This window comes from Rattus rattus, chromosome X (genome assembly GCF_011064425.1).
Source record: "Rattus rattus isolate New Zealand chromosome X, Rrattus_CSIRO_v1, whole genome shotgun sequence".
NCBI lineage: Eukaryota > Metazoa > Chordata > Mammalia > Rodentia > Muridae > Rattus > Rattus rattus.
The window spans coordinates 53,020,605-53,034,272 of record NC_046172.1 but is presented as its reverse complement, the minus strand read 5'-3'; the positions used below and the strand labels follow the sequence as shown (position 1 = coordinate 53,034,272).

The window sequence follows — 13,668 nt, the reverse complement described above, 5'->3', positions numbered from 1 at the left end:
GCACTAAATGTACCACATTCCCCAGCTATACAACTCCACGGAACATTCCCAAGAAATTGATAGCATACCTACCAGATACTTGCTCAGCACTCTTCATGGCAGCTCTACTCACAATACCTAGGAAATATTAATAGCCTACAGGTTCTTCAGCTGAGGAATGAATAATAAAAGTGTACATATGTACACTATGGGATCTTATTCAACTATAAAAAATGAAATCATGGAACTTGCAGGCAAAGGTTTGAACATGAAAAATAGACTATACTGAGTGTTTTAATCTACTCTCAGAAGAACAAAGGGAACATGTTTTGTGTTTCTTGCAGTATGTTTCCAAATCTTCAGATGTCATTATACAACATGAAATAGCCAAAGATTTTCACCCACTCTTCAAACAAGAAGTATTCTAGATAAAGTAAATAGTACATCCTGTTGGAGCCACCTTAAGTGTATATGTTTTATTATCTAAGAATTTATTTTTTTTTAACTATTAGAAAAAAACCCTTATTTTCACAAGTGCGCAGGCGCCGGGACCAATGATCACCAGCTGCCCAAATACCAAAAATTATGCTTCCGAAATCTCTTGATGTCGATTCCGCGCGCAGAGCAATCGAGTTGCCCTGTGTTTGCCACTCACGACAGAAGCCCTTTTTTTTAGAATTTAATTTTTTTTTTATTTTTATTTTGCTATTTTCCGTTCTGAGATAGTCAATGGTTAAACTATAGTTTATGAATAAAATCAAGTACTTATGCATTTATACTTTATAATATGAAATATATTGCCCATCAATTGTACTGAAATTGTATATTAAGCAGTCCCAATTTATTTTTACATAATCATTATATTTATTAAAATATCACATTTTATTCCCTATAATATGTAGTGTTTCTTGCAATCAAATTTTCTTAAACACGAAAAATTACTGGCAGTTCTATTAAAATTTTATTTAAAATATTTCTCCCCCTTCCTTTCTTTGCTAAAACCTTTAATAAAACCCACTATTAAACTGCTCTTGAAATCATGGGCTCTTCTTCATTAATTCTTATATACATATATATATACATTTGATATATTGGTCATATATACATTTGATACCCTAAATATATCAATACAACCTACTCAGTCCATTCATTGTTAGTTGTATTGTATGATTTCAGGACCTAATACTTTTTATTGGATAATCAATTAGGGGACCTCAGCTATGCTAAAAATGATTTCTCTCAACAATATTTGGTTTAACTTGAGACCTGTATGCAACTAGAGGGACCACATGCCATGCCACACTTGCTTGATGGCCAGGAACCAGAGACTGGATAGTTCAGAGAACCAGAGAAGAATCAAACAGGACCTCCCCACCCCAGAAAAAAATCAAGAAATGATTCCTAACAATATTCTGCTATACTCATTGATTGGTGCCTTGTATACACATCTTCAGTGAGGCTTCCTCCTACAGCAGATGGGAGTGTGTTCATTGATTCACAGCCAGACATTATGAAGGGAGATTGTCTAATTCAGAGATCTCTAGTGGGTTCTACTCCTTGGAGATTATAGAAACCCATGGAAGAGGAGGGAAGAGTGTGGACATCAGAGAGGATAGGTGGCATCAGCAGAAAATGGTCTACTGAATCAAATAAGTAGGGCTCATATGTGTGGTTCACAGACGGTGAAGGGAATGGAAAACTAAGGTATTTTGATTCTTGGCTCCTCCTTAAATATTTATTAAACAGTGTGTTTGTAGGGACTTTTCCACAGTAGAATTGGTTATCTCTTACTATTGGATTTTTGGCTGAATAGGAGAACTTTTATCTTTCATTTCTTTCTGAAGAGAAGAAGGAGGAACATCATCTGGAAAGAGTGGAGTATGAGAGAAATATGGTAAAGTGATTTGGATACCATCTGTGAAAAGAATTAGCAATAAAAATTAAACAAAATCCGTAAGGCTGCAAAGACAGTCTCCTGTAAAATACTCTCAGACATTTAGGCATCATGAATTCATCTTTCCTACTTGATAAAAACACAAGTTTGAGAACCACAAAGACTCAATTCATTTAAAGGCCAAGACCGAGTCAGGGTATTTTATTCATTGGGGCTACAATTACTTAAATCATTGAATAACCGAAAGTTTGAATATAATGCTGAAAATTCTGTGAGTTCATTCATTCAAATTTGAAGATAAACACAAATAGGATTATGACCAACAATCTTCCTTCAGACTGTTATGATAAATGCTGAAAAAACAGTTCTTTGATTTATAATGAAAGTTCATAGTATTATGTTATTCTTTATGATATATATTTCAATTATAAGAACCAAATATTTTTATTATCAATAGATTTTATATATTTTCTTGATATCTCTAATATTAAAATTAGGATTCTGTTTTCTGGTTTCTATACATGATGATGTTGATGATTTCATCTTTGAACATTTAAAGACTGAGAAGTCAAGATAGAGACAATATTTCAATAAATGAGGTGTTTGGGATCTAGGATAGAGTTAGTCATAAGCTGAGAATGAATACCTATTTCATAGAACTAGTAGAAATAACATTTGTATTCTTCTTGAATCCATTAATTCAATCCTGTTTTGATCTTATTGGGTATTTTTGAGACTTCTTTAAATTTCTCAGTGGATATGTTTAAAACCATTAGAAGTTAAATATGGGACAGGATCTTGACGATTCTTCATGATCTGATAAAATCAATAATACTAGGGGTTTCAAAAGAATAATTACGAAATAGGATGGTTGCAAATATAAGTCTGATTTCTCATAGGAAAAAGATGCGTTCTATTTTTGGATAAATCATTTTGTATTATGTGTACTTTAATGAAATAAGATATAATGGATTTTAGTTATATCTCATATTCTTGAAATAATAAAGATTTTCAATGTTTGGATATGAAAGAACCAATTCCGCTCAGGATCAGACATGATTAAATAGAGGTCAAATATCTTGATATAAATATTTTGGGGACTTATGAATACAGGAGAAACGTCATGACAAAGCCTGGGATTCAGGGATGGTTTTCCTATCAAATTCTTCAGGTTTAATTTCAGTTTATCCGAGAAGATTCATTTTAAGTTTAAATGGTTCAGTGTGGTTTTCAAAGGGTTTCCATGGTGTGTCAATGAAATCATGAAAATAATAGTAATTATAAATTCATCAAATAATTTTCATTTACCATTAATTGCTGATGATCTAAATATTGAAAACAAATTCAAAATACAAATCAGTTCAGATTGACAAAAATTGATCTTCTCCACTGGAGAAAGTCCATTAATCAAGCTAATTTGTAGATCCTTACAAACCAAGTTCTAAATGGTTTATTTTATAATTAAAGTCACTTTAAAAACCAAGTGTGTTTTGGTATGACTTTTTCAAGTGGTTTCGACATTCATTCTTAAATAATTTGGATCATTTCAAAAAGTACTTTCTTTAAGAAAGCAACAGTTGATTCTCTGATAATTATATTTCAAATCTTTTGAGATGTGAAAGACAATAGATGATACCAAAGAAGACAATCTATAATCAATGGAAATGAAACATAGACTCCTAAAAGCACGTGCATGAGGATTACATGATTCTTGAGTTCATATCATTGGTTTTCATTTCTAATAAGGACTCCTGGGTATTGTGGAATGGATTCTCATTCTTCTTCTTCTTGGTTCCATATATTTATGACTAGATTTTTGTTTTATCCTTATTAATCTGATGCTTCCGTTTTATTTTAAAACAGTATAATCAATTAAAAATCATGGATGAAATAATAGACCAAGTTGAAATTGGGAAGATGAATGATGATAATCTTTTGGATTCCTTCATAGGTAAGTGTTGAAAATTTCAATGAACTAGATGGTTCTTGAGATGGATTTATGATGGTAAAGTTCAGTGTTCGATGATGAATATCGTTTAGGTTGTATAAAACAAAAAGTCAACCGGTAAAGACTCAGTTTAAGTTTGGGGGAGAAAGGGTTGAAAATGATGTAGTGACACATCCAGTTCTCAGATGAAGAATATCTATTTTACTGAAACTGAAATATCTTTACGGACATCCTCAGGTTTGCATATGGACATCTGGAATCAGGACCCAAGACATCCACTAAACCAGTGAATCATTATGAAAAATGCAGAATCTGATTGCAATCCAGAATCTCAAAAGGTCAGCAAGCTGAAGGGCCCAAGTGAGGATACCTCTGTCCTCCTTGGGAGGGAGAAGAAAGCAACCACAAATGGGGGAGAGGACAGAGGGACAGGGGAGGGAAAGGAAATGGGGTGGGAGGAGAGGGGAACATTCTGGTATTGGGTGTGGGAAAAGAATTGAAGCCCTGAGCACCAGCAGAAAAAATGGAAACAGGGGACCTCGGGAGGAAGGAGGTTGGCAGGACCCTCTAAAATGTACCAGAGACCTGGGAAGTGAAAGACTCTCAGGATTCAAAGTGGGGGCAGTCCTTAGATGAAATGCCCTAAAGTGGGGAGAGAGAACTTATTGAACCCACCTTCAGTAGGAAGACAGGGCATCAAGTGAGGGATTGGGGTTGCTATCCCACAGTCAAAGCTCTCACCCATAATTATTCCTGCCTGAAAGAAATGCAGGGATGGAAATGAAAAAAAGCCTGAGGAAAAAGAAGGCTCAAAGTGGATTCAAGAATCAGGAAACCATGACTGAGGCTATGGGCACCAAAATAAAAGGGACCTCATGACCACCCCTCCAAAAGACCAACAAGCAAAGCTGAAAGAGCTGGGATGCAGATGTATACACCCAACCAATGGACAGAAGCTGCTGACCCCTCTGGTTGGATTAGGGAAAAGCTGAAGGAAGCTGAGGAGAAGGTGACCCTGTAGGTAGACCAGCAGTCTCAATTAACCTGGACCTCTCACACATTGGATCACCAACCAGGAAACACACCAGCTGAGATGAGGCCTCTAACATATATACAGCAGAGGACTCCCAGGTCTGGGTTCAGTCAGAGAAGATACACCTAACCCTCAAGAGAATAGAAGCCCCAGGAAACCAGACGTCTGATGCAGTGGATGGGGTGGGGACATCCATGGAATTGTCAGGGGAGGAGGTGGACCTGGAGAGGAATAAAATCTGGAGTGTAAAATTAATTAAATATTAAAGTGATAATACTGAAAAAATACCAAAAAATTGTAAATGCAATGTATCATACAATCCTGGTGTTCATTCAATATTTTGGACACTGCATATCAATCTGACAAGGGACCAAATGATGTGTGCAGTTAGATGAAGCCATTTAATTATTGACTATTAAAACAGTACAGAATTAACAGCAAGTGCAATACTGAAGGCTTAGTGCTCAGCCCTAAAGAGGACATTTATACCACCTCATTTGATGCTCACAGAGCATTTCAGAAGAGAATAGGAAGAATGTAAGAGCTGGAAGGTAGGTAGAAGAGATGTAAGATGCCATCAGAGCATGACATCACCATTACAAATGTGATCACACAGAAGGTTCTTTGTCTGAACTGAGCCTGCTTTGAGACTGGGTCTGTTCACCAGCAATCCTGCATCAATGGGGGGCTCGGGAAGCACTCTCCTTCTCTGCAAATTTGGCAATTAATGAACTTATGGGGAAAGAATAATCAATATTCTCAGTTGTGTACCAAATAGTAAGCTTATCTAGCCCTAGTATTTAGTTGTTCTCATCAGGCTTCAATGGATAGAACCAACCCAATGGATGAATAAAGGAAAGGGGCTTGTTCTGAGGACAGGAAGATACTAGGGGTGAGAGCAAGAAAAGAGGGTGAGGAAGGGTAAGAGTTATTATAACCAGAATCCATTACATGCATGCTTAAACTTTCCAGAAAATGCAAGTTAGCTGGATGAAAAATTAAAAGTAAAAGTTGATATGAAATGTTCTTTTTGACATTAGTGGTTTGAATGGAAATGGTTCCCATCTGCTCAAAGAGAGTAACAGCGTTTAAAAAAATTAAGACTGTAGCCTTCTTGCAATAGGTGTAGCCTTGCTGGAGGGAAGTGAGTTATACTGGGGGTTTGAGGTTTCAGAAGTTCAAGTCGGGCCCACTATATCACTTCCTGCTGCCTGCCAGTCCAAATCTAGAACTTTTGGCTAACTACCTAGCACCATGTCTAACTCTGTGCATCCATGCTTTCTGCCATGATGATAATAGACTTAACCTCTGAACTTAATTAAATGTTTCCCTTCCAATAGTTGACATTTTCATGTTTCTTCACAGCTATTGAAACCCTAAGTTTGTGACAAGAAATAATTAACAAAGTAGTTTAAATTTAATGTACTTTCATAATTAAAAGTTGTATAAAGGAATGATAGAAATAGTAAATGTCCTGCTTTAATAGTAAATATACTTGTGAATAAAATATATGGTAAATCAAATATCAATATATAAAAGGGAAAGTTTTTAAATAATATATCTTTAAATATAAATGTCATCATAAAATATCCAAAATTAAAATGATCTCAGAATATTATTTTACTCTAAAACAATTTAACTATTGCAGATATCCATGTATCCTGAAGAGATATAATTGGCACATAATTATAAACCATGAAATCTAAAGCTAATGAGTGTGACATTTATACTTTCGTGAAAGTAAAATGTAATTCTTAACAATTATCCAGATTAAATGAAAAAACAGCTTTATCAATTCTAGTGGATATTTTCCAATGTGTATTAAATTAGAGGAACTATTATAGAAGGTTCCTAAAATATGACTAATTATGGAGATTAAAAGAAGCTACCTGCCCAAATCCCACCCAGAGAGAGCTGGTCTCTCAGGAGTGCTGACACACCTAAGTTCACAGGTGAAACCACCACTTTTGCTCCAATCACTTGACAAAGAGAGACCTACCAGGAGACCACAGGGCAGAGGAAGCTCAGAGCAGTCAGGAACATGATCCTTCCATTCTCCATCTGTGCCCTGGAGCTAAGGCTGAGCCACAACTTTTCATACCCAAACCCTGCCCAGAGAGAACAAGTATCTAAGTGCTAACTCACTAAAAACACAGGCTGACAGGATCACAGGGGGGACAGGCTCTAATAAGAGGCAGCAAGACCAACTAAAAACAAAGATAACCAGATGACAAGAAGCAAACACATGAATATAAGCTCAAGAACCTAAGCCAAAGAAACCAAGGCTATCAAATTGATTCTTATCGCTCTGTCAAAAGCCTAACTCCAAGTGGATCAAGGACCTCCACATCAAACCAGGTACCCTCAAACTAATAGAAGAAAAGTGGGGAAGAGCCTCGAACACATGGGCACTGGGGAACACTTCCTGAACAGAACACCAATGGCTTATGCTCTAAGATCAAGAATGGACAAATGGGATCTCATAAAGCTGCAAAGCTTCTGTAAGGCAAAGGACACTGTCATTAGGACAAAGCAGCAACCAACAGATTGGGAAAAGATCTTTACCAATCCTACAACTGATAGAGGGCTAATATCCAAAATATACAAAGAACTCATGAAGTTAGACTCTAGAAAGCCAAATAACCCTATTAAAATGGGGTACAGAACTAAACAAAGAATTCACAGCTGAGGAATATCATATGGCTGAGAAGCACCTATAGAAATGTTCAACATCCTTACTCATCAGGGAAATGCAAATCAAAACAACCCTGAGATTCCACCTCACACCAGTCAGAATTGCTAAGATCAAAAACTCAGGTAACAGGAGATGCTGGCAAGGATGTGGAGAAAGAGGAACACTCCTCCATTCATTTTTGGTGGGATTGCAAACTGGTACAACCACTATGGAAATCAGTCTGGAGGTTCCTCAGAACATTGGACATAGTACTATCTGAGAACCCAGCTATATTACTCTTGGGCATATACCCAAATGATTGTCCAACATATAACAAGGACATATGTTACACTATGTTCATAGCAGCCTTATTTATAATAGCCGGAGCTGGTAAGGAACTAGATGTACTTCAACAGAGTGAATTGATACCAGAAATATGGTACATTTCTACACAATGAAGTACTAATCAGCTATTAAAAACAATGACTACATACAATTCTTAGGCAAATGGATGGAACTAAAAAATACCATCTTGGGTGATATAACCCATTCACAAAAGAACATACATGGTATGCACTCACTGATAAGTGGATATTAGCCCCCAAATCTCGGAATACCCAAGATATAATACAGATACCACATGAAGCTCAGAAAGAAGGAAGACCAAATTATAGATGCTTCATTTTCCTTAGAAGAGGAACAAAGGGTTGGGGATTTGTCAGTGGAGCGCTTGCCCAGCAAGCAGAAGGCCTGAGTTCGGTCCCCAACTCCGAAAAAAAGAAAAAAAAAAAAAAAAAGAGGAACAAAATATTCAGATGAGGCGTCAGAGGGACTGGAAGGAAGAAAGAAGAAGGGGGGAAAGCGGTCAGGTTCAGGTATGGGAGGAGATGGGGATGATATATAGAGAGTCAAGAATTTGAACAAAGTTGTTTAGTAATAGTGAATGGGAAACTGGAGGTAGCTACCAGCTATTCACAGAAGACTGGAAAGAAAGAAGCTCCCAGGACCCAAAGAGGAGTGAGATTATCTTAAATGCCTGATAAAGGGTAGGGAGGACCTGTAGAGACCATATACAGAGGTTAGGCAAGGGCCCTAGTTTGAGGACATGGCCATGTATTTATCTCCAAATGTTTAACCCAGAATTGCTCTAAATACATAATGTGGAACAGAGACTGAAGGAAAGGCATCCAGAGACTACCCCACCTTGCAATCCCTCCCACATATAACACTAAACCCAGACACTATTGTACATGCCAAGAAGTGCTTGGTGTCAGGACCCTGATATAACTGTCCGCTTAGAGGCTCTGCAGAGCTCAGAAAAATACAGAGGGATGCTCACAGCCAACCATTGTACTGAGCTAGAAAACAGACTGAAGAAGCTGAAGAGAATTGCAACCCTATAGGAAGAACAACAATATCAACCTACCAGACCCCCCCCCAGGGCTCTCAGGGATTAAACCGTCAACCATAGCTCACACATGGAGGGACCCATGACCAGCCATATATCTAGTAGCAGAGGACTGCCTTGTTCTGCATCAATGGGAGAAGAGGTCTTGATCCTGTGGAAGTTCGATGCCTCAATGTGGGGAATGCCAGGGGGGAGGAGGCAGGTGTGTGGGTGGAGGGTGTGGGAGAACCCTCACAGAGGCATGGGATAGCATTTCCAGAGGGAAACCTGGAAGGGATAGCATAAAATTTAAATATCTAAAAATATCCAGCAAAATTTTTCAAAAAAAAGAAAAAAAGTAAAAATAATCTCTGTATAGTAATAAGACTGTGAGCTATAAATTATTGCTCACTTTACTGGAAATAATAAGAAAAAGTGGTCAAAATTTGGTATACATTGTAAAACCTAAAATAGGTTGTGATATGAGAAAAATATGCTGTTCATATTTATGAAATCTCAAAAAGTTAATAAAACTTTCATATCAAAAAATAAAAGGAGCTATGCTATTATGTTGGGCAATCCCTCTCTAAGACACCACAAGTTATAAACAAAACAAAAACCTTTAATGGATATAGTTTAAATCTTTTCAAGTTGTTGATCAATGATTTTCTATAGACATAACCCCAGATACAACAGACTATTCCATTGCTCCTGAATTCTGTCCATAATTTGATGATAAGGCCATATTGCAGAACACACCACATGTCTGAATCATAGGGCATGAGGAAATCAAGTTAATACTGATCTGTAAGCACCATTTCTACTCAAAAGCTTTCACAGAACTAGAAGGTTATGTGCATGCTCCCAAGGGGAGAAGAGTAATCTGTAGTCTTAACAAACTGTAAATTGTGCAATCTATGCTAAGAGCTGACCTAGTGAAATACGCCCACTGGTGCAACACTATCACAAAAACAATATGATTATTCAACCAACCACTTTCTGGTTGGATTTAAATCCAGCTTCATGAGCTGGAATAGGTCTGGTGATATTAACTAGTCCAAGTCTCCATTGCTGTCTGAGTCATAGTCCTTGGTGGAGAGTCTAGAACTATTATTCTATATAATGGACATAAAATAAACTGTCTCTGATGATGTTAACTTTATGCTCACAGATTTGGGGTACTTTCAACACTCATCAGAGAAGTTTCATTTTGTTGTCAAAATCACAGTATAAATGGAGGAAGGGAATCAAGGTCCCACCCTTATCTGAGATCATTTTGCAATTGCTGACTGTTTGTGGAGAAAAAAAATCAGCTTTCTATAGAGATTGAGCCATGAGGGTCTATAATGGCTGGTTACAAATTCATGTCCATATAGGAATCAATGAATGAAATCATTAGATCTTTTGGGTACTAAGCAAAGGAGTAAATATGAAGTGGAGAGGGAGTTGATAGGATAAGAAATGGAGTGCAGATTAGAGTAAGAAAATTTGGGGTTGGGGATTTAGCTCAGTGGTTAGAGCGCTTGCCTAGGAAGCGCAAGGCCCTGGGTTCGATCCCCAGCTCCGAAAAAAGAACCAAAAAAAAAATTAATCCAAAACTATATCCACGCATAAATTTAAATCAAATATTTAAAAAATAAATCTTGCATGACCTTTGCTAAATATCTACATTGAGCAATAATTGAATTTACCTATATAGTCTGTAGTCCAGCTTGCAAATTTCAACTAAACTCAACTCTCTTTAGTTAAGGCAGAATACAAAGAAATGGATTAATGAATAAAGAGATTTAAACTTGTGAAAACAATGAAATTAAGGCAGAATATTTCATCTGGCTGAAATACTACAGTGTTTGGGTGACTTGAATAAATATTTCTTCAATGAAGATGCAAAAATGTTTAAAACATCCAGCTAATCCAAACTACTATGAACAATTACTGAACCTTTTTGAAATATGAATTTGTTTTATATATATATATATATATATATATATATATATATATATATATTATTATTGTGTGTGTGTGTGTGTGTGTGTGTGTGTGTGTGTGTGTGTGTGTGTGTGTATTAGGGATTGAAAAAATGAAAAGAGTTTAGAAGCTTGGTTTGTTTTGTTTTGTTTTTTTTACCTTTTTGTTGTGATGCCAAAATACTCAACAAAAAATCAACCAAAGAAACAGTTTATTTCAGATTATACTTTCTGTTACGGTCTATCCTGGGGGTAAATGTCACTGTGTCAGGAGGAGGAGAATGCTGGGTGGCAGAGCTCATACATTTAATTTATAATGCCAGGAACAAAGAGAATGAGTAATGTCAATGCTAAGCTCACTTTCTTATTTTTGTTTGGCCTAAGACACAAGTCCACTGAAGAGTGTAACCCTCCTTCAGGCTTGGTGTTAAATCTGCATGCTAGGTTTTAATTTGGCTGGAAGGACATGACATAGCTGATACACACATGAACTCATAGTAGCTGTAGCTGGTATGTGATCACATCATCCAATATGCCAGTATGGACTGAGGGAGGTGCTCAGCTGTCCTCCCCCTAGATGAGAAGCTTTTGACAGTTGATGACTTCTCAGAGATCTTGAGTCAGTTTATTTTGAGGATGCAGTTGCTGGTAGGTTTTATGTGCTGCACTGATGGCCCCACACTCTGGCATATGGTCATCAATAGTTGGACTACGTGGGAAGGCTAGACAATTAAATATCTAAATAACTCTACATTGGCATGCCCAGAGGTTGGTCTCCTGGAAGGTTCTGGACCCTGTGATTTTGACCCCAATTTTTAACCACCTAATAATTGCCACATTATTCACAAATAAGGAAACATCTAAATTATCATAGATGATTTAAAGGATAAATCATGGTATACTGTTACAATTAATTTATTATTCAGTACTAGGGATAAAAGGAATCCTGTGATGTGAAATATGAATAAATTTGAAGAATTTTTAATAGATGGAATTATGTAGCATTGCAGGAAAAAATATCACATTCTTGACTTATATGGTATGTCCTCAAGAGTCAAACTCATAGAAAGGTGGAGTGGAATAGAAATTGCTAAGAAGCTATGGTTTATGGCAAAGTGGAATTGCTATAGGATGGTGTAATGTTTCAGTTATGAATGGTGAATAAATTCAAGAGATATGCTACACAGTAACATTCTATAGTTAATACTGTATTGTACATTCAAATATCTTAAAGAGATTAGACCAAACAAAGTTTTCTTGCCACAGTAAAACAATGAACCAATAACATATGGAAAAGTGCATTGGTCATCTAAACATGAATGTTTTCCAACTGAAAGTAGTAACAGAAAGGCCATGGCTATTTACAGCTAAACAAAAGACAATGATGGCCTTGAGAGAGAGGAAGTAATCTCCAAAAATAAATTCAGAAAATCAGCTGGGTGTATGAGAGCGAAGTATTTGACCTGTTAAATGTTTGTTCTAGTACTCCTTAGGCTATACTCTGAATACCTAAGTTAATGCTATGAGAAGTCTTAAAGGCAGAATGAAACAATACTGTGATAGAACTCAAAAAACAAATGCTGATTGGCAATGTTCCAAAGTATTGTAATTTTATTTCAGTATAAACACATTTTTATATACATAGAAGATCTAGTCATTCATGAAATTGTAGGCACCTAAAGTATATATTTCAAATCAGAAGTATGTATTTACACATACACATGCACATGTGTTCACACACTTGCATCAGTAGATAACAAACTGGAATTAAAAGTTTAGTTCCTACAACTATGTTTTTCTAATTTAGTTAAACACATGTTATTTGTGACTTATGGGATACACTGTTATTTAGATCTTCCTATATCATTATAGTTGTTGGCATATAATTTTCATTCTTCCCTAGTATGTAAGCAAATAGCATGTTTTTAAGATACCATACATTCATTATACATTCTTTAAATATCATTGAAGCTAAAGATTATGTGTGGAAATACTTTCTATATGCTTTTGTGTTGTTTTGTATCAGTGTCAAACAACATGCAGTAAGCTTTATTTCAGTTTCCTTAACAGTGTTGAGAGCATCCTGATATAAAATAATGAATCTAAACACAGTGTGAAATCAAAACACTTCTAAAAGAGTAAGCTAGAATCATCTACTGAGAATAGTGAGAAAGTCCAAAGCTCTAAGGAACTCAAATAAATCTTACAGCCTGAAAGCACTTTCTTGTTTTTTTTTTCTTCTATGCAATATGAATTGTATGTCTCCCAGCATGCTTATAGAATAGTGGTGGACAAATTACAGCTTGTGGGTTAAATAAAACCAGCTATAAATTTTCATGACTAAGAACTAAGATTCTACTTTAGAATTTTATATTGGACTGTGAAAATTCAAAATTCAATATCCATTCATATGGTTTTATTGAAACCCATTGGTATATAAGGTAATAGAGCAGGTAATTAATTTTTTTCATTTTATTTTTTTTATTTTTTTGTTTTTGTTTTTTTCCTATCTTTATTAACTTGGGTATTTCTTATTTAGATTTCGATTGTTATTCCATTTCCTGGTTTCCTAGCCAACATCACCAATATTTTATTTTAATATTTATTGCCTGTGTTTCTATAGAAAAGGTATATTTACCTATATTCTAATACATTCACTAAATTCAATTTCAGAATTTTCATTTAGAACACCTAGAAAAGCCTAAAATATCATTTATTATTAATGATATTGATAATTAATGATAATCAATTGATAATTTGATTTAATATAATGTAAGCAAAATAAT

General features: G+C 35.7%; 1 protein-coding gene and 1 non-coding gene across 3 annotated transcripts in view; both read right to left on the bottom strand.

Annotated features, from left to right (window-relative positions):
* Positions 1-13,668, bottom strand: part of Klhl4 (kelch like family member 4) — an 81,840-nt gene that overhangs the window by 49,971 nt on the left and 18,201 nt on the right. The gene's annotated exons all lie outside the window — the stretch shown is intronic.
* Positions 518-650, bottom strand: LOC116889487. Its single transcript, XR_004386438.1, has one exon. It is a non-coding gene; the product is annotated as a U11 spliceosomal RNA (small nuclear RNA).